The 18,694-nt window shown below is 43.8% G+C and overlaps 1 pseudogene across 1 annotated transcript; it reads left to right on the top strand.

The window, feature by feature from the left end:
* The first annotated feature begins 10,572 nt into the window (after positions 1-10,572).
* Positions 10,573-11,109, top strand: LOC311167231 (large ribosomal subunit protein eL21-like; annotated as a pseudogene). Its single transcript has one exon. The product of its transcript is annotated as a large ribosomal subunit protein eL21-like (transcript).
* The last annotated feature ends 7,585 nt before the right edge of the window (positions 11,110-18,694 follow it).

Below are 18,694 nucleotides of genomic sequence, written 5' to 3'. Positions count from 1 at the left end.
ACTGTCCAGTCCAGTGTCTGGTGCTGTCCTCCTGGCCTTTGGACTTTGTTGTGGTTGCTGCTGTGTCACCTGAGCAGCCCCACCTGGGATCACCTCCAGCTGCCACTGTGATCACCTCCATCTTGTCCACTGTTTATCTATGAGCTCCATGCTCTCATTGAAGGGCCAGCACCACCAAACCTGAGTAGCATTTGTTTGGACAGCTGGGCACTGTGGACACTATCTGAGGTAGGACAGATGGTCATTTATGGCCTTAGACACTCCTCCCTTTTTTGCAGTGTCTCTTTAACAGACCCTGTTGTTGCACCTTGAACCTGACAGCTGTCTTGCAATTGTGAATGCATGAGTGAGGACCAGAAACAGTGACTTGTCCCCCACCTTTGTGCTGTTTCAACATGACCAGAAATTGGAACTGGTGACTGTCCCGCTGCAGGGTGTGATGTCCTGCACCCACCTGACAGCTTCTTTCTCTGCTCAGTCCTGAGAAAGTGACACTAAATACAGAAGTGATGGTATGTAAGTCATGACTTCCAGAAAGTGTTAGGATTTGAGGTAAATAGACCTTCACAGTCATTGTCAACTATACCCATGAGCGTGATCAATGAAAAGACCGTCAGGGCCAATGATGGCAGAACCTGGACACATCCGGGACTCTGACTCCCCATCCCTGCTCGTCCCCTGATGTCTGAGGGAGGGCAGAGGCTGAGAGTCCCCAGAGAGGAGCTGGATACTCACCTCCTCCTGCTGGGTGTGAGGGTCCCTCTCTGCCAGGGACCCACTGCTGTAGTGACACTGTCATAGGAGGACACTGCAGCTGGGGTGGCTGGAGAGTCATTGAGAATAAAGGGCTGACTCTTCCTCTGCAGGAGGAGGGCTTCTGGGCTGTGAGGGTCACCAGAGGACAGGTCTGGACTCTCACACCCCAGAAACCAAACTGATCCTGTATGAAAATCCCCAACAACAGAGGTGACCTTGAATTTCAAAAAGGACAGGTGACATTCACTAGAGCAGGAAGAACAGGCCATTATTTTTCTTTTTCAGGATCTTTCACAGGAAAAACAGCCCCATTCCTTGGCCTCTGTGGACCAGGGCACAGCTGAGCCCATGATGTTGGCAGGGACATGGCTTTCCCACGACCTCTCATGAGAACCTGCTCAGTTAATTAACTACCAGCTCAGGGCTCCTATCATGTTTGTCCCACATTGGATGAGTGTAGGGGCAGGTGTGTCATCCTCCCCTCATCACATCTGTGTGGTTCATGAGGATGGAAGGTCTGTGTCATCTGGTCTCACTGAATCTGCCCACTGATGAAAGTAAGATCCATGGCAGGTGCTCCAGGTCCTAATCCTCATCCATTTCCAAACACAGATCTCACCCAGATTCCGCACCATCTAGAGTGGTTCTGAAGCCTGAGGTTTCAGAAAATTTAGGATGATTGTCATAATGCAGATTCCTGGACCTCCCCAACCAGATGCAGAACCTCTGGACAGAGCTTGAGAATCTTCTCTCTGAGATGAGCTCCAGGTGTCTAGCAGTTACGCAAATAAGAAGCATCTTGTTAAAATGTAAACCCTGGGCCTCCCCGGTGGCGCAGTGGTTGAGCGCTGGGTTGCGAAGCTGCCTGCAACCTCTGCAGTGACAGTTCAATCCCTGGCCACCGGGTGAGGGTCCCACATGGCACGCAGACCTCTCCTGCTGCCCACTGCTCCCCTCAGCAGTGTACTTCGTTGGTCTGCCTGCTCTGCTCTCCCCTCTGGCTCTGGTGAATTATCTCACCATCTCACCCTCCCACACTTCTGACTGTGCCCAGTACTTGTATAATTAAATAAATAAATCTTTCAAAAAACAATTAAAAAAAATAAATAAAATGTAAACCCTGATCCTGTGCCGGGGACCAGCCTCCGGCAAAATGTCGTGTCAGGGTTTCTGAAAGGATGAGATGGCGTTGGCGAATACGAATGATCTGAAACTTAGGGACTGGGGGGAAGGGAATGAGAAGACACCCACACTTTGTGAGGTGTTAGTATCTTTTGCTGGAAAGGCTCAGCAGGTTCTTTATTTATACATTTTTTGCAAGCAGTAGGATTACATTATCATGTGCATAGAAACAAAGCAGAAACAATTAGTGCATTTCCTTTTCCCTGCTCTCAGCAAGAAGGCAACCTTCAAGGTTAATAAAAAACTAAGTCTTACACTGAAATTCATTGTTTCAGCTAAACAATAGCCCAACACAATTGATAGCCACCAGAACATTCCCATCAGCTAAAGCCTAAGCAAAGAAAGAACTTTTCTTATTCTCTTGGCCTTCACACCAGGGGCCAGCTGCTACTCAGCTATCAGAACTTCCTTTACCTAGAAACTCCTTAACTCAAATAGCTTTATTTTAAAAACTTTCCCAAGAAACTTCAAGAGAAGGCAAAAGAAGGACCCACTGTAATTATTGTATTGCAATGCTTGTCAGGCATGTTCAACAAACCATCTCCCATTGTCAAGTGGGCCAAACTGCCCAACAACTAATTTCTAAACAAACAATTTTTCATGCTATTTACTTACAATATGCTGATACATATAATTTATTGCCTAATATACTTTCTGATAAATTTTTCTCTCTCTATGACCAAGAACAAAAAGCAAAGGGATGCCAGATCTTCAGCCCCATGGTGTGAGGCCTTTTCTCTTTGCTGTTTGTCAGTATCCTATCTGGCTGGAGCAACAAGGCCTCCTGCAGCAATCCTGTGATTTGGGAACTGGTCCTGAAATCCATTTTCATGGCATGAAAGTTATATCATAAAGATTAAGTCTTACTCTAGTTCATTTAGCTTTCTTCTTTTTTTTAAAGAATTATTTATGCATAAAAGAGCTGGGGTGTAGGCCAGAGGTGTGGAGAGTGATAGGATTCATCAGAGACAGAGTGGGGAGCAGAACAGGCAGATCTACTGAAATACACTGCTGAGGGGAGCAGCAGGAGAGACAGAAGAAGTCTGCTGCACCATGTGGGTCACCTCTCTGGCCGGGGATCAAACTTGTGCTACAGTGGCTGAGGACTGCTTCATAGTGCTGAGGCTTAACCTTTTGTGCCACCAGGGAGACCCCATTTAACCTTCTTTATAAAGGGGTTCACTTTATAATGTGTCCTTCAAAATCCAGTGTGGAGACTCCAATCTTAGGTGCTAAGATTGGGAAGCCCTGAACAGTTGTTAAGTAGCCAAAAAGATGCTAAAGAAGACAAGGGGTCTCTTAAAATCACCTGTGGGTAATGCCCTGTTTGTTTTGAATAAGGGGGAGGAGCTGAGGAACCGTCCTTGGGGGATGGGTGGGGAACGTGGCTGTGGTGGAGTCCACAGCCAAAGAACTGTGGCCCCGAGAGAGGTTGCATGTGGAGCTTGTATACATGGATCCCCAACCCATGTGCATGTGCAATGGGCGGGCCTTAGTGCAGGGGTCTGCGTATCACTCTGGTGGCTATGAAGGCCAAGTGTTGGAGTGACAGCAGTGAGTACCCCTGGGGATTTGTGGTTACCCACAAAAGAGTATAGATTGTGTCACCAGTGTCAGAATGAGCGCATCCTGGGGATGGGTGTGGTGTGTGGCTTGAGGCTGAGACCACATTCAGAGAAGGTCAGGAAGCTGATGGCTCCTGGAGTATGAAGGCAGATGCTATGAGTGAAGAGTGGTTCCCCCTCACATAAGCAGCATCTTCTGTTGGGAGCCTGCTGACTGAAAGGGAGCCTGAGTATTTGGAGAGCACCTGTTCACTCTGCACACGGAGCTCCAGGACATTAGAAGTGCTGCAAAGAGAACTTCCCATGACTGACTCCGGTTCTCTGAGAACATGCTGGTGTGTATGGATGATCCCCACTAACCAGGAAAGCTTGTTCCAGCAGTAACTTATTCATCTGTATAAGCACAAACACAATTGTGTGCTGGTTTCTTGTTCCTTTGCATCTTTAATAAAAGCTTGGGCTGGGAGAGTGAGAGGCAGAGCTGCTCGATGGCTCTCCCCAGCTCCCCCCACTGCAAATTCATTTGGACTCTAAGTCTTTGTTAATGGCAGAGAACTTCATCGGCTGTCCTGTCTGCAGCAGTGGCATCTGAACAGGGTCACAAACCCTGAACCTCTAGGAAGGTGCGTGTGGTAAGTGTGTTCTCTAGCTCCTCTATAGTCGTGGGTCGCAACTGACCAAGAGGGGATTATCTAAGGTTGGGTAAAAATGGGGCAGAATTTGGCTCATCATCATGAGACACAGGGCAAGCTAGAAATTAGGCAGTTTTAGGGACAGTGCAGGAGGGACCTCTGAAGAATTTAGGGAGGCTTCAGAGATAAGGACAACCAAGGGAAAGTAACCAATTCCACTAGGAAAAACAAACATCCCAGGACCAAGGACAACATTGTTAATGCTGGTCCTGGTTTCCTTCAGGTGGTAAAGGGAGGCGGAGATTGGAGAAATGGAGAGTGGTTTAATTTATGGACAACTTAGAAGGGCAGCTGTTTAACTTCAATGCAGGGATGCCCATCCAGAGGACTGGGCCATAAAGAACATGTGAGTTTTATTATTAAAGTTTTAGCCTGGGCCTAACAAGGGAACTGCCTGGGCTCCTGCAATATACACACGAAAGACCAATCCGGTGTTCTGGGTTGAGGCAAGCTCTGTCCATCTCTACCTGCTGCTAAAGCGACCTGTTGATATGCCTGGTGGTCAACTTGCCCTTTTTTTTTTTAATACTGGAAAAGTCATCAATACAGAAGCCATTTTTGGGCCATCTGCAAAAATTGTCTTTTGTTCCTTCATTGCTTTGGCTAAGGAAGTTGAACCAACAACGTATTCCTTCTGTAAAGGATGATTGTGGGACCATGTATTTCTAGGGATTTTACTTTCAGAGCAAGTTTCCCTTTCATTTAGTGGTGCTGAAGGTGTGAAAGGCTGAGAAATATCAGGTACCTCATGTTTATGTTTAGTTTCCTTTTTTAAAGTTTCCTAGAAGGGTTCCAGAGCTGTTCATACCAACACCCATGTTGAAAAATCTACAGTAGGGATTTTCATACCTTGTTCATGATGCCTTTTCAAAGTTTCACCAATTCTTTGCCAAGTTCTACATCCAAAACACCTTCACCTGGGAACCACGGAGGGGTCTGAAGGACCCAATCTAACAGCTGCAACAATGTATTAACTGGACATATTGGGTAATTATCACATTCTTAATACTCAAATGGCTGGTAGCCACTTGGGTTCCAGTTGAACTCCAGATCTGTTGCAACAGACCCTTCTATCACATTCATACAAGAGTTGCTGCATCACTTAAAACACCACACCAAAAGATTCATACAAGTTTTACCGAAACTAGTTATGCTTACTCTGCTTTAGAAACAAAAAGGAGGATCTGTTTGGAGCCTGCTGCCTTAAAGGGAGCTGGAGTTTTTGGAGAGCACCTGCTTGCTCTGCACACGGAGTTTCAGGACATCAGAAGTGCTATAAATGGAACTTCCCATGACTGATTCCTTCTCTCCGGAACGGACTCCTGTTCTCTGAGGACGTGCTGGGGTGTGTGCATGTTCCCTGCTAACCAGGGAAACTTGTTTTCAGCAGTACCTTATTGATCTGTATAAGCACAAACACAATTGTGTGCTATTTTCTTGATCCTTTGTTCATATCTTCCATAAAGCTTGGGCTGGAGAGTGAGAGGCAGAGCTGCTCTCGATGGCTCTCCCCCGCCTCCCCTGCTGCAAAATCATTTAGACTCTGAGTCTGCTTTAATGGTAGAGAACTTCATCAGCTGTCCTGTCTGCAGCAACGTTCGGCAGCAGAATTGGTGGATCATCTGCTGACGACAATAATCTTGTCTTGTTGCCCCTTGGTTGGTGCCCTCCCTGGGCTTAGTTGCATTCCTATATTCAGTTGTATTGTTTACTTTTGTGGATCATGGCTGCAGTGCTCATATTCACCAGAGGGAAACTATTGTGTAGATTGTATGGAGAAAACCCTGAGGGGGTAGATTGTAGGGTGAATGGGAGGGATCAGGTTTTTCCCGCCCTCCTGCCATTAGCATCCGTGATCCACACCTGTGGGCTTACACGTGTGCCTGATGGTGGCACCTGGAATGTGGTGCAGGCATGCATGAGTGCCTGAGCTGAGACTGAGCATATAAAGGCAGCGTCACAGAGGACCATGCAGCAGAGGGCAGTAGAGACCAGCCGAGAGACCACAAGAGAATGCCAGAGAGCCCAGAAACAGTAAAGATTCACCAGAGGCTGGGACACCTACCAGCTTTCTGGCCCCCAGGCTCCCCTGCCAGCCCTGCACCTGCACACCTCACTGCAAATGATGTAGAAAGATCAGTAAAAGCCTGAGGAAGCCGCTGAGGGCTCTAGACTCCTCCTCTACCCATCTGTCTGGGTCATAGAGAAACTGCTCTGTGCCTTCCTGGCGCTACAGTATTCATTAGGCTCCTGACCCATGGGATTATGCAGTCACTTCTCAAAATGCCTGTGCTCCTCAGAGGTGGAGGGATCCCTATTCAAGAGGCCCAGCACCCATGAGTAATGGGGCTTCTCACTGTCAGAGCCCACAAGCATCTGTCAGATTGATGAGACACATGTGATTTCATGGTTTGGGGAAGATGAGACAAATGCAGAGACAGTTCAGATGTGAGCTAACCACTTCCAGGGCTCCTTTCAAACTTGACTGTATTTCTGGTGACTTAGATAATGCAGGGACGTCCTCAGTCTGCAGGTGCTGCCTCCAAACTAGCGAGGCCAGAGGGATTGTCCTCCATTGTCATGCTGGCTGTGCACGCTCAGTGGTTCCTGAGTGGGTTTGGTGCTTCCCAGTCCCTGGTCCAGTCTCATGTCAGTTTGAGAACTTAAGCAGGGATCCTAAGACCTGGATGCACATTAGTTTCACACAATTAAATCATGGACTGTGACCTTCTCCCCCAAATCCTCTGTCAGGTGGGACTGCTGATGGCAGGGTAGAGAGGTTCAGCAAGTGTGGGAATATAAACTGGTGCAGCCACTATGGAGGCTGTGGGGAGTTTCCTCCAAACACTAAAAATGGATCTGCCATATGATCCAGCAATTCCACTCTTAGGAATTTACACTAATACCCAGGACACACTAATGTAAAAGGAAACCTGCACTCCTATGTTTGTTGCATCATTATTTATAATGGTCAAGATATGGAAACAATCCAAATACCCCAAGCAGAAGAATGGATAAAAAAGGTGTGGTATATATGCGCAAGTGAATACTACTCAGCAATCAAAAATGACAAACTCATGTTATTTGAGGCAAAAGGGAAGACACTGGAAGGGATTATGCTAGGCACAATAAGTAGAAAGGACAAAGATAAATGTAGGATGGCTTCACTTACATGTGGCATGTAGAGAAACTGAACAAAACATCAAGAACAAGACAAAAGTTGCAAGCTGACTATAGACCAGAGTCATACAGCAGGGGAGGGTAAGGAGGGCTTCAAAACAGGGGAAGGAAGAGCACACGGCTATGGTGAGCATTCCCAGATGCTGGGGTGGTGGGAGAGCTATGGGGACTACACCTGAGGGAAGAAACTGCACAAAAATGAACAACCTTGTATGAAATACATTTTGAAAATCGATATGTGAAAGTACAAAACAATAGTTTGAGCAAGTCTTTGACAGAAAATAATTACAATTGAACAAAAGTATAAAAATAAATATTTGAAGTAACCAGAAAAATAAACCAACACAGCAGAAATATGGGAAGAAATTTCATCTTGAAGAGCTCCTGCAATGAGTAGAAACAGCAATGTGCAGCCTTCTCACCCCAGGGTGCTCTCCTCTCCCACAGACACTGCAGCCCAGTGTCTCAGGGGCAGAGCAGAGCAGCCAGACATTCCAGGGGAAATACAAACCTGAGAGAGCAGAAGGGTTGAAACCAAATCTGAATACAAACTGTGCCCAGGTGTGGGGGCCTCAAGAAAACTGCTAGAAAAGCCACAATACCACAATACCAAGCCACAACACCAAGAGGTATTTTTGCCTTGAAAGAGACAGAGTGATTCTGGTGAAATCGGTGAGTTTCCACCTTTCACTGATGACTTGTCCATTCCCGCAAAGCTCAGGCTGTCAAAAGCAAAAATCCTACTGGATTGAGATATTGAGGGTGGGACTTTATGGAGAGACATTTGGAAATTTGGGGTAAAAGCCAGGAGCAAGGCAACCGCTGAGAGGGAGATCGACACGGTTGGAGTAGAAACTGCCCAAACCTCGGTTGACTTTTCAATCTCACAGATGCGGTTAAATCCTTCAAGCCCAGGATAAAGGCGTAGCATGTGGACCCTGGAGGAGAGAACACAGCAGCTGCGCACACTGCAGGCTTCCCTAGGGTCCAGGCAAGGGTCCATGGGGGGTGGGGTGGAGGGAAATGTACCCCAGGAAAGTAACATAGATTCCAGATGTGCTAAATCTTATCTTCCATGTATTCGGAATTAAAGCTGATTTCTCACGGGGCTCATTGGAGTCAAGCCGAGGCTTGTCCTTAGAGATAGTATGTGGGGGAGCCTGTCTCACCTCTGGGCTCCTTTAGAGAAGGTCTTTTCCTCCTGCACTGGGGTCTTCACAGCCAGAGGCAGCTTATGGTCCATTTGTCCTCCAGTCTGACCTCTGTAGAGAGAGCCTCTTCCAAAGCCCTGTGTGATGGCACAGAAGGCATGGCCTTGGGGAGGTCTCTTTGGACACTTGTGGCTGAAATGTCCTGGTTGCTTCAGGCTCTTTAAGCGGGTGAGGTCCTGAGCACCCTGGGCACACATGGGGTGTGGGGTGTTTAAGGTGGCGGTACTGCCAATGGCTGCCAACATACTGATTCTTTCTTCCTCTCCTTTTTTAGTCTGCCTGGTCTCCCTGTTACTATTGGCCTTGAAGTTTATACCCAAAAGTGTGAGAAAGAGGTTTGAGGCTCTTGATCCAGGGCAAGACTGGCTAATGAAGGGGCTGCTAGAATGGCTTCATTTTTTACAGTCCCTGGGGCCAGATTAGTATATATTTTTTATGGCCTCAGCAAGTCTAGCCTGAAATAATGCAGGATTTTTATCAGGCTCCTGAGTAACCTTGCTCCATTTGTTATTATTGAAGGGCTTAACAATTGTTTTTAAAGTAGCATTTATTATTATTATTATTATTATTTTAATCTTATATGTTTTTATATCATTTTTCATTTTTGCACAATGTATGCATTTTCATCTTGGTTATAGTCCCCTTACAATTCCCACCACCCCTTATTTTGATTGTACTCCCTCCTCACCTCGCCCGCTGTAGTGTGTCTCTGGTTTATAGTTGCTCGTTGATTTATGGAAACAACCCAAATGCCCAAAAATAGATGACTGGATCAAGAAGATGTGGTACATATACACAATGGAATATTACTCAGCATTCAAAAAGATAAACTCATGCAATTTGCAGCAACATGGATGGAGCTGGAAGGGATCATGCTCAGCAAAATAAGCCAGAAAGAAAAAGAAAAATACCAGATGGTCTCACTCATGGCAGGAATTTAGAAAACCTAAATAAGGGACCAGGAAAAAGACTAATTATAATAAAGTAAAAATCAAAATTAACAATTGTTTTGTGTTCCCTGAAGGAGGCAGGTGATCACTTGGTCGCTGCTTTAAGGCCAGTTCTAGGGACCACCCACCAGAAAGTATGAAGTTTTAAGAACTCATAAATTCTAGAATCACTCATATTCGGATATTTTTATGCTGAAAATGTGTAACCATTTTTTTCAAAAATATTTATTTATTTATACAAGAACTTGGGGTATAGGCCAGAGGCATGGGCAGGTGAAAGGAGAGCAGAACAGGCAGACGGACCGAAAACACTGCTGAGGGAAGCAGCGGGTGAGAAAAGAGAGGTCTGCCACGCCATATGGGTATCTCCCTGGCCAGTGGGGAATCGAACTCACACTGGTGAGGCTGCGGCCAGCTTCATAGTGCTGCGCTCAACATGCTGCGCCACTGGGGAGGCCCATGTAACCATTTTTTAAATGGTAATAAATGTTTCTTTACTGGTTTTAATACACTCAAATTGATCCAATTTGTTTTTCACAAGAAAAACTACTTTATCAGATGTCTTAGGTGTCCTTTCAAGACTTTCAAAGAAAATCTTTACTATTTTAGAATATTTGATATTATGGCAGTCTGCATAGGATTAAGAAATGTACAGATTTTTATAACATATTTAATTACCTGGAGTGACAAAGATTTTCCAGAGCAGATCTTATTTTTCTGACAAGGCTTAGCAATGCTGACCAGATTATTAAAAATTAGTAAAGACAGTCCAAGAATACTTTAGTTCTTCTTGCAAATCAGAAATTTAAGTTTGGTATCAATAAGCACACTAGAAATATTAAAGTTTAATTTAATTGCTATTATAGTGAGTTAGAGGACCACATAACATTTTTTTTAGGATGCCTTTAACTTTAAATATTTTCTTTTGCTTTTCTGTTTTATGGGACTTTATTTCAAAGATAATGAGTTTTAATTTGATAGTAAACCCTTTTTTAGCTTTTCAGCCTGAACCGCCATCTCTCAGTAAGTCGCCAAAATGACTAACACAAAGGGAACGAGAACAGGGACCCACTATATGTTCTCTAGGCCTTTTAGAAAACATGGAGTTGTTCCTCTGGCCCCATACATGCGAATCTGTAAGAAAGATGATAATTGTAGACATCAAGGGGATGGGCACTGTTCAGAAAGGAATGCCCCACAGGTGTTACCATGGCAAAACCGGAAGAGTCTATAATGTTGCCCAGCATGCAGTTGGCATTGTTGTAAACAAGCAAGTAAAGGGCAAGATTCTTGCAAAGAGAATTAATGTTCGTACAGAGCACATTAAGCACTCTAAGAGCCGAGATAGCTTCCTGAAACGGGTGAAAGAAAATGATCAGAAGAAAAAGGAAGCCAAAGAGAAGGGTGCTTGCGCCACCTGGAGAAGCACACTTTGTGAGAACCTGTGGGAAGGAGCCTGAGCTGCTAGAACCTATTCCCTATGAATTCATGGCATGATAGGTGTGCAAAAAGAAATAAAAGAGATCTGGACTATAAAAATGTTTCTCCTAATTGAGCAGAGGTGTGGTGTCCCCTCTCTAAAAAAATATTTAAAGCAGACTTTTAATTATATCGTAATTCATTGGAAAAAAAAATAAACCTTTTTTTAAAAACACACATTTTACTTTACCTCTGTTGAAATTTATAACACCCTAGTTTTTTTTTTCTAGATTGTAAAATATTGAAGCAATGATTGTACTATCATCCCTTTGCACTGAATGTCTTACACTTAAACACATGGTTTAAGTTTTGTCCTTTCAGTTACATGACATTAAAATTTCAGCTTCTTTAAAATAAGGAGCAAAATGTAAACCTGAAATTTTAGTAATTTTAAATAAAATAATTTTAGATATTTAACAAATTTTTATAACTCAATACAACTTTACGTAATGATAAGTGGATTTGTCTTTTGGAATATAATTTCATAAAGAGAAGTTTTGGTATTAACATCAAAAAGCAAATTTATCTTTGTCGACATAGAGCAGGTTAATCACTTTTTTTTTTTTTGCTGAATACCATGAGCTTTTTTTTTTTAAGTAATCACATTTAAACACAGAATCAAGTACTAATTCTCAACATCATAACTTTAAGGCAAATATGTTTTTAATTAAACTACTAAATTTTGAATTGTTTTTTTATTTGTGGAAGCATGGAGAACTTTTATTAATTTAACTTTAAGCAGTTTTTACTGACTTGAGGATTTTATTTAGGTCTAGGATACGGGACGGCCTCCAAGATGATGAGCGAGGTCAGGAGCAGCAGAGCCCTGGGCCTGTGGTTAAGATGGACAGTCAGAGTATAAATAGAAAGTGGTGCAAGAGAGGACAACTTCCCGCCTCAAAAGACTCCAGGAGTTTCTACTCTACAGCACACAGCCTACCCTGAGACTTTGCTGCCTACAGTCACTGTAGTGTTGTTGTTTTTTTTTAAATTTTATTCATGCATACAAGAATTGTGGTGTAGGCCAGAGGTGTGGGGGGTGAGAGGATTCACCCATGGCAGATTGGGGAGCAGAATAGGCAGATCTACTGAAACACACTGCTTAAGGGGAGCAGCAAGCGAGACAGGAGAAGTCTGCTGTGCCATGTGGGTCAGCTCCCTGACTGGGGATTGAACTCATGCTACAGTGGCTGATAGCTTGGTAGTGCTGAGACTTTAACCCTTTTGCCACCAGGGAGGTCCCTACCCCAGTGGTCTTTAAAAAAATTATATATATATATATATATATATATATATATATATATATATATTACATCATTGTTCATTTTTGTACAATGTTTGCTTTCTTTTCTCAGGTGTGGTCCCAATAAAACTCCCACCAACAATTCACCTATGCACCATCACCATAGTCCCTTCTGCTCTTCACACCCTTGTTTTGATCCCTCGCCCTCCCCTCCCCTGCAGAATGTCTCTGACTTATAGTCGCCTGTTTGTTTGGTTTTTTTTTTTTCATTGTTATCATTTTTTCTCTGATCCCTTATTTGGTTACCCTTTATTCTTCCTATAAGTGAAACCATGCGATGTTTTTCTTTTTCCTTCTGATTTATTTCACTGAGCGTAATTCCTTCTAATTTCATCCATGTTGCTGTGAATGGCATGAGTTTATCTTTTTTGGTTGCTGAATAGTATTCCATTGTGTATATATAGCACATCTTCTTGATCCAGTCATCTATTTGGGCATTTGGGTTGTTTCCAAACCCAAGCCCCTATTATAAAAAGTGCTGCCATAAACATGGGGGTGAAGATATACTCACCAAATGAAGGAGAACCAACATATAGAAGACAATTACTACCAGCTCTGAAAACAGACATTACAGAAAATGCATATATAGAGACTTCAACATCCCTCTCTCATCAATGGACATATCGAAGAGACAAAAAATGAGCAAGGACACTAGAGCCCTAAATAAAGACCTAGACCTTATGGGTTTAACAGATATCTATGGGATTCTGCACCCAAAAAAATATCCAAGCACACATTTTTCTCAAGTGTGCACAGATCATTCTTCAGAATCGATCACATACTGGCTACAAGACAAGCATCAACAGATACATTAAGATAAAAATCATTCCAACTATCTTCTCTGATCATAAAGGTATCAACCAGAAATAAACTATGAAAAGAGGGACCTCTCCGGTGGTGCAGCTGGTTGAGCACAGAGCTGTGAAGCTGCCTCAGCCTCTGCAGCGAGGGTCAATTGCCGGCAGGCCAGGGAGATTCCCACATCGTGAGGCAGACCTCTCCTGTCTCTCCTGCTGCTCCCCTCAGCAGTACTTTCAGTCTGTCTGCCTGTTCTGCTCCCCGCTCTGTCTCTGGTGAATCCTCTCACCTTCCTGCGACTTTGGCCTGTACCCCATCTCTTGTAAAAATAAAATAAATCTTTTTTTTTTTTTAAAAGAAAGAAACCATGAAAAGAAAGCAAGGAACCTGCCCACTTCATGGAGATTGAAACCCACACTACGGGAAGAAGACCATTGGATTAAAGAGGAGATCAAAGAAGAAATTAAAAAATGCTTTGAGTTGAACGACAATGAGGACAAAACTTTCCAGAGTATACGGGACACCCTAATGGATTTTAACTGGCCCACAGGGCCCTGGTAATCTTAGGATCCTGGTAATTTTCTTTAATAAGAAAACATTTGTTTTAAGGTTGCATTTAAAATAAATTATTGTTTTATGGCTTTAAATTGAGACAAAAGATTTACATTAGTTTCCCAAAGTCCTTGTGTTTCACTTGGTCTCATGAGAACAGAGGCAGCTTCCCCAGCAGCTGCTGTGAGTCTCTCACTTTAGTCTCCAGCATTTTCCCTCCTGACTCAGTTGTGGCGTAAGAATTTAAATTTACACTCTCAACTTCGGCCAGGATTTCTTTGTTCTCTAGTTTATGAGCTGGCCAGGCAGGAGTTCAGAAGAAGATCTGAGGACACAGTCCAGGGATGAACAGGCAGTGGAGGCCTCCTTACACACCTGGATGAGAATGACAGGAAAAGCACCCTCTTTTTGGTCAACTCTGACCTGTAGCCAAAAAGTACCCCCTTTTGGGTCTCAGAATTGTGGGGGGAGGGTGACCTTCACTGACAAGTTGGAGGGGAAAGATCCTCTGGATTAGTCACCCTTTTTCATGCCCAGAGGTCTCGTCCTGTCCCGACTCCTTTCCACTGGTCTGAACACGCAGTTGGGCACCTGCCTGGAGGGCGGGTCTCAGGAGCTGGTGGACACGGAGGGGGAACCTTTCCCAGCTTCCAGGACAATATCTGTGGTGACTGAATAAAGGAGCAGGGAAACCAAGGAGGGGATCTAGGGGCCTGTCCAGGTGGGTCAGAAAATCTGTGAGGGCAGACTCGGCTGGCTAGGACTAGTATAGTTTCCAGGGTTATGTCCCAAGTGGTGTGTGGGGAAAGGTGGGTGGGACTCAGGACTTGGGACAGATTTAAGAGTCACAGATTATTGATGCAAAGCCATGACCGCGAGTCAGGGACATGGACAGAGACCATCCTGTCCAGCATGAAGATCTGTGGGGTCCTGGACGGGGAGGCTCAGGAAAGCAGGGAGCATCTCCTCAAGGCTGAGAGAAAGAATCTTGAGACAAAGTAAACTCATTTGTTTTTCTAGAAAGTGCAGTAACAAACCACAGGAAATGACATGAAGCAACTGCTCACGCTCAGTCATTGTACAGGGGGTGTTTCGTTTCCATTTGAGGCCTAAAGACCCAGAGCCCCATTTACACCACATTGTCAGTGAGGATCATTTATGGATTTTAATATTGTCCTCTGCTTAGGCTCAAGGAGGCAAATTGCCTAAAAACGAGGTGGATACAATCTGAACACTTTTGATGCTCATTTCAGTGAAAGCCTAGGAAATAGTTTGACTGTCCCACACTTTACAAAGGTATGTCATTTGCATGCTGTTATATGAAATGCTTTTTATTTTTATGTCTTCAAATAACTAAAAAAAGTTGATGGTTGATTTGAAGTTTAAGGTTATAAGGTTTCTGGCTTGTTTGTTTTCTGTTAATAGCTTGTTATGTAATGTTAAAGTATTACACATATAAAGGAATTGCTGTGACTTGGGTGACTGCATACAGACTAATTATAAAATTAAATCATTATTTCCTGCTCTTTTTTAAAAAAATTTATTTATTTTTTTATAGAGGCATGTTTTATTTATTTATTTGTTTGTTTGTTTGTTTTTGTTTATACATGCACTGGGTACAGTCAGAAGCGCGGGAGGGTGAGAGAATTCACCAGAGCCAGAGAGGGGAGCAGAGCAGGCAGAAGGACCGAAGTACACTGCTGAGGGGAGCAGCGGGCGGCAGGAGAGGTCTGCGTGCATTGCGGGACCCTCCTCTGGTGGCCGGGGAGCAGCCGGGGATCGAACCGGCGCCGCAGAGGTCCCGGGCAGCTTCGCAACCCAGCACTCAACCGCTGCGCCACCGGGGAGGCCCTAAAAGATTTATTTTTATTTATTTATATATACAAGAAATTGGGTGTCGGCCAGAGTTATGTGTGGGGGGAGGGGGTGATGAGATTCACCAGAGACAGAGTGGGGAGCAGAACAGGTGCATCTAGTAATATACACAGCTGAGGGGAGAAGTGGGTGAGACAGGAAAGGTTTGCTGCTTCATGTGAGTCAGCTCCCTGGCTGGGGTCCAATTTGTGCCGCAGTGGCTGGTGATACCTTCACAGTGCTGACACTTTAACCCCTGGCCAGCAGGGAGGCCCTATTTCCTTGTCTTTCATCTAATTTCAAACATTCATTTTTCTAGAAGAAATGATGCTTCAGGTATTGCTTGTAAATACAAGTTTGTCTAATAAAACTGATAATAAAATAATATAAATGATAATAAAAATTACCATAGATACATATGGTAATATATGGCTGTAAAGATATGAAAACAGCTAAACTGCTCTTATGATTGACAAATAGTCTTGTGGATGAAAGGAAAAGGGAGAATTAGATAACTTATTTGTTGAAAGATCAAAATGAATAACATCATATATTGATATATCAATTTATATTGGGTGATAACATATATTTTGGAGTTTTACCTATAAACCCTAAAAAATGTATATATGGTTGAAAAATCAAAGTTATCCAAATAAATAGAATAAGAATAAATAACTATGAAGATGAATCTGGCCTGGGATCTGTTCCAAGGAGAGTGTGTTCACAGGAATGTGCTGAGAATGGAGGGGTCAGGGAGGCTTCAGATTGGACTGTGGTAGTTACTCAAAAGATGGGGGGACCAATAAATTATATTGTTAAGTGTGACACATTATTAAATTATTCGAATGTTCATTGTTTCCAAGAGAAGAACGGAATAATATACATAATGTTCTTGACAAGGGTCAAAATTCCTCTAATAGTATACTTAAGGTTTGTGCCTTTCTCCAAATATTTATCTCAAAGAAAACTCTTAACCCAATTTGAGCTCTAGTTGTTAATTGGAATGCTCAAATGTTGAGAAATGAAAGGTGCTGACATGTGCAACTAACTTTGAAATGCATCAGAGGGCCTCCCCGGTGGTGCAGCGGTTGAGCGCTGGGTTGCGAAGCTGCCCGCAGCCTCCACAGCGCCGGTTCGATCCCCGGCTGCTCCCTGGCCACCGGAGGAGGGTCCCACAATGCACGCAGACCTCTCGTGCCGCCCGCTGCTCCCCTCAGCAGTGTACTTCGGTCCTTCTGCCTGCTCTGCTCCCCGCTCTGGCTCTGGTGAATTCTCTCACCCTCCCGCGCTTCTGACTGTACCCAGTGCTTGTATAAATAAATAAATAATTAATAAATAAATAAAGCTTGCCTCTTCAAAATAAATAAATAAATAAATAGGAATTTGTCTTTAAAAAAAAAAAAAGAAATGCATCAGAGTAATAAGATGGATGAATAGAGAGACAGATCCATGGATAAAGATAAGTGATAAAGCAAATGTGGCAAATGCTAATGCTGGGGTCTAGGCGGTGTGCTCTGCACTGTTATTTCCTTTTTTCTTTGTGCTTGAAAATATTCATAAGAGATCACAGACTGAGCAGTGAATGTGTGTCTCATTATGACGTGTGGCAGGATGAAAAAGGATTACCTAGAGTCCATGTGCAGAACAATGAGAAGCCTAGAGGGGCCACACCATGAAGGAGCAGCCCAGCTCCAAGGGCAGACTCGTTTTAATTTAGAATCAAACAGAAAATAAAAAATATCAAAGAAGCAAGCAGACAAATGGGGAATGCACAAGTATGTAGGGGGACTAGTAACCAGCTGGCCCAGCCAAGGCTGGGAAATCAGGGAGTCAGTGGTTTGCTTTTCTAAGCACAACATCTATTGCTGTTTTCAGCACATGCTGAGACAGGACTCTCGGGACTTTTGCCCAGAGAGGTTCCTTATCTCAAACTCTCCCTGTTCATATTCTGAAAAGCACAAATTAGTCAAGGCAAAGAATAATCCAAGTTCCCACATGTCCTTTCCTTTTGTTTTATGAGAATCAGGAGAGGAGTCAGGAAGGGATTGATATGGTGATGGCTGTAGAAGGGTCAGCCTGGCCTCAGCTTGTCTGGGGTCTGCCCGAGCAAGGGACAGTGGGCCTTTAGCACTGAAAGAAAACATAATATACCCAGTCCAGTCAGACCCCATATTCTGATATTGAGACCTGAAATCCATTTGTTGGGTTTAGCCAGTGGGCTAGATGATTTAGATGGCTTACGGTGGCATTTTTTGCCTCTTGTTGGAGTTGAGCTATTTGTTGCTGAAGTTTGTTTCTGAGTATCTCATCCCAGATGATCGTGGACGGCACCGTGAAGGCGCCATTGGACGTCTTCCCAAGAGGAAGTGGTGGTAAAAGGAACAGGAGTAACGCACACTGACTGGTACTGGGCATCACCACTAAGCCTGGTGCGAGTCCTGAGGGCTTGTTGATGTTCTCCAAGCCAGGACGCTGCAGTCTTGAAGGCATCCAGTCACTGTAAGATTTCCTGATCACTGGTGGTTTGAGTCAGGAGTTCCAAAGTAACATTTTGAAAACATTGATTCATTTGCTGTGCAGTGTGAATGGAGTGAGGTGGGCCACTATAGCAGTAGCAGCAGCAGCAGCCATAACAGTGGCAGCAATAACAGCAGCTATGAGGACACCCGAAAGATCATGTTCTAAAGCACTGGTAATTTGTTCAAGAGCAGATTCTCAATCCACTCACGGGTAAGATTAACTGGCAGCCAGACTTCAGCTCTTTGTTTTAGAAGGAACAGATGAGTAATGTTAAGGCTAGTGATGTTATGGTGAGTGAAGAGAGGGGTTAACCATATGGCATCCGCATGAAAGGTGGTGTTAACACCTTTAACCCTTTGCTGGTAGAAGCAGAATAAGTAGTCACCATCATGTTAGGTGTTCTGGAGGTCATAATAAAAATATAGGGTCTAGAAGTACAGATCATGACCTGAGCTGTAGTGTCATTACTGGTCCATACAAGACATCTAGCCTTAATAAGCGCCTCAACATCACTGAGGGAGGGTGGGAAGGTTAAGGTGATGGTCCAAAATGCTTTTTTAAGGGAGACATTTGAGAGTGATATCTGATTCTTTTTTTTTTTTTTTTTGTATAGAGGCATGCTTTATTTATTTGTTTGCTGGTCTGTTTGTTT

Source organism: Talpa europaea (genome assembly GCF_964194135.1).
Source record: "Talpa europaea genome assembly, chromosome: 2".
Classification (NCBI taxonomy): domain Eukaryota; kingdom Metazoa; phylum Chordata; class Mammalia; order Eulipotyphla; family Talpidae; genus Talpa; species Talpa europaea.
The sequence above is the reverse complement of the archived record's forward strand: the minus strand, read 5'-3'. Positions and strand labels throughout refer to the sequence as shown.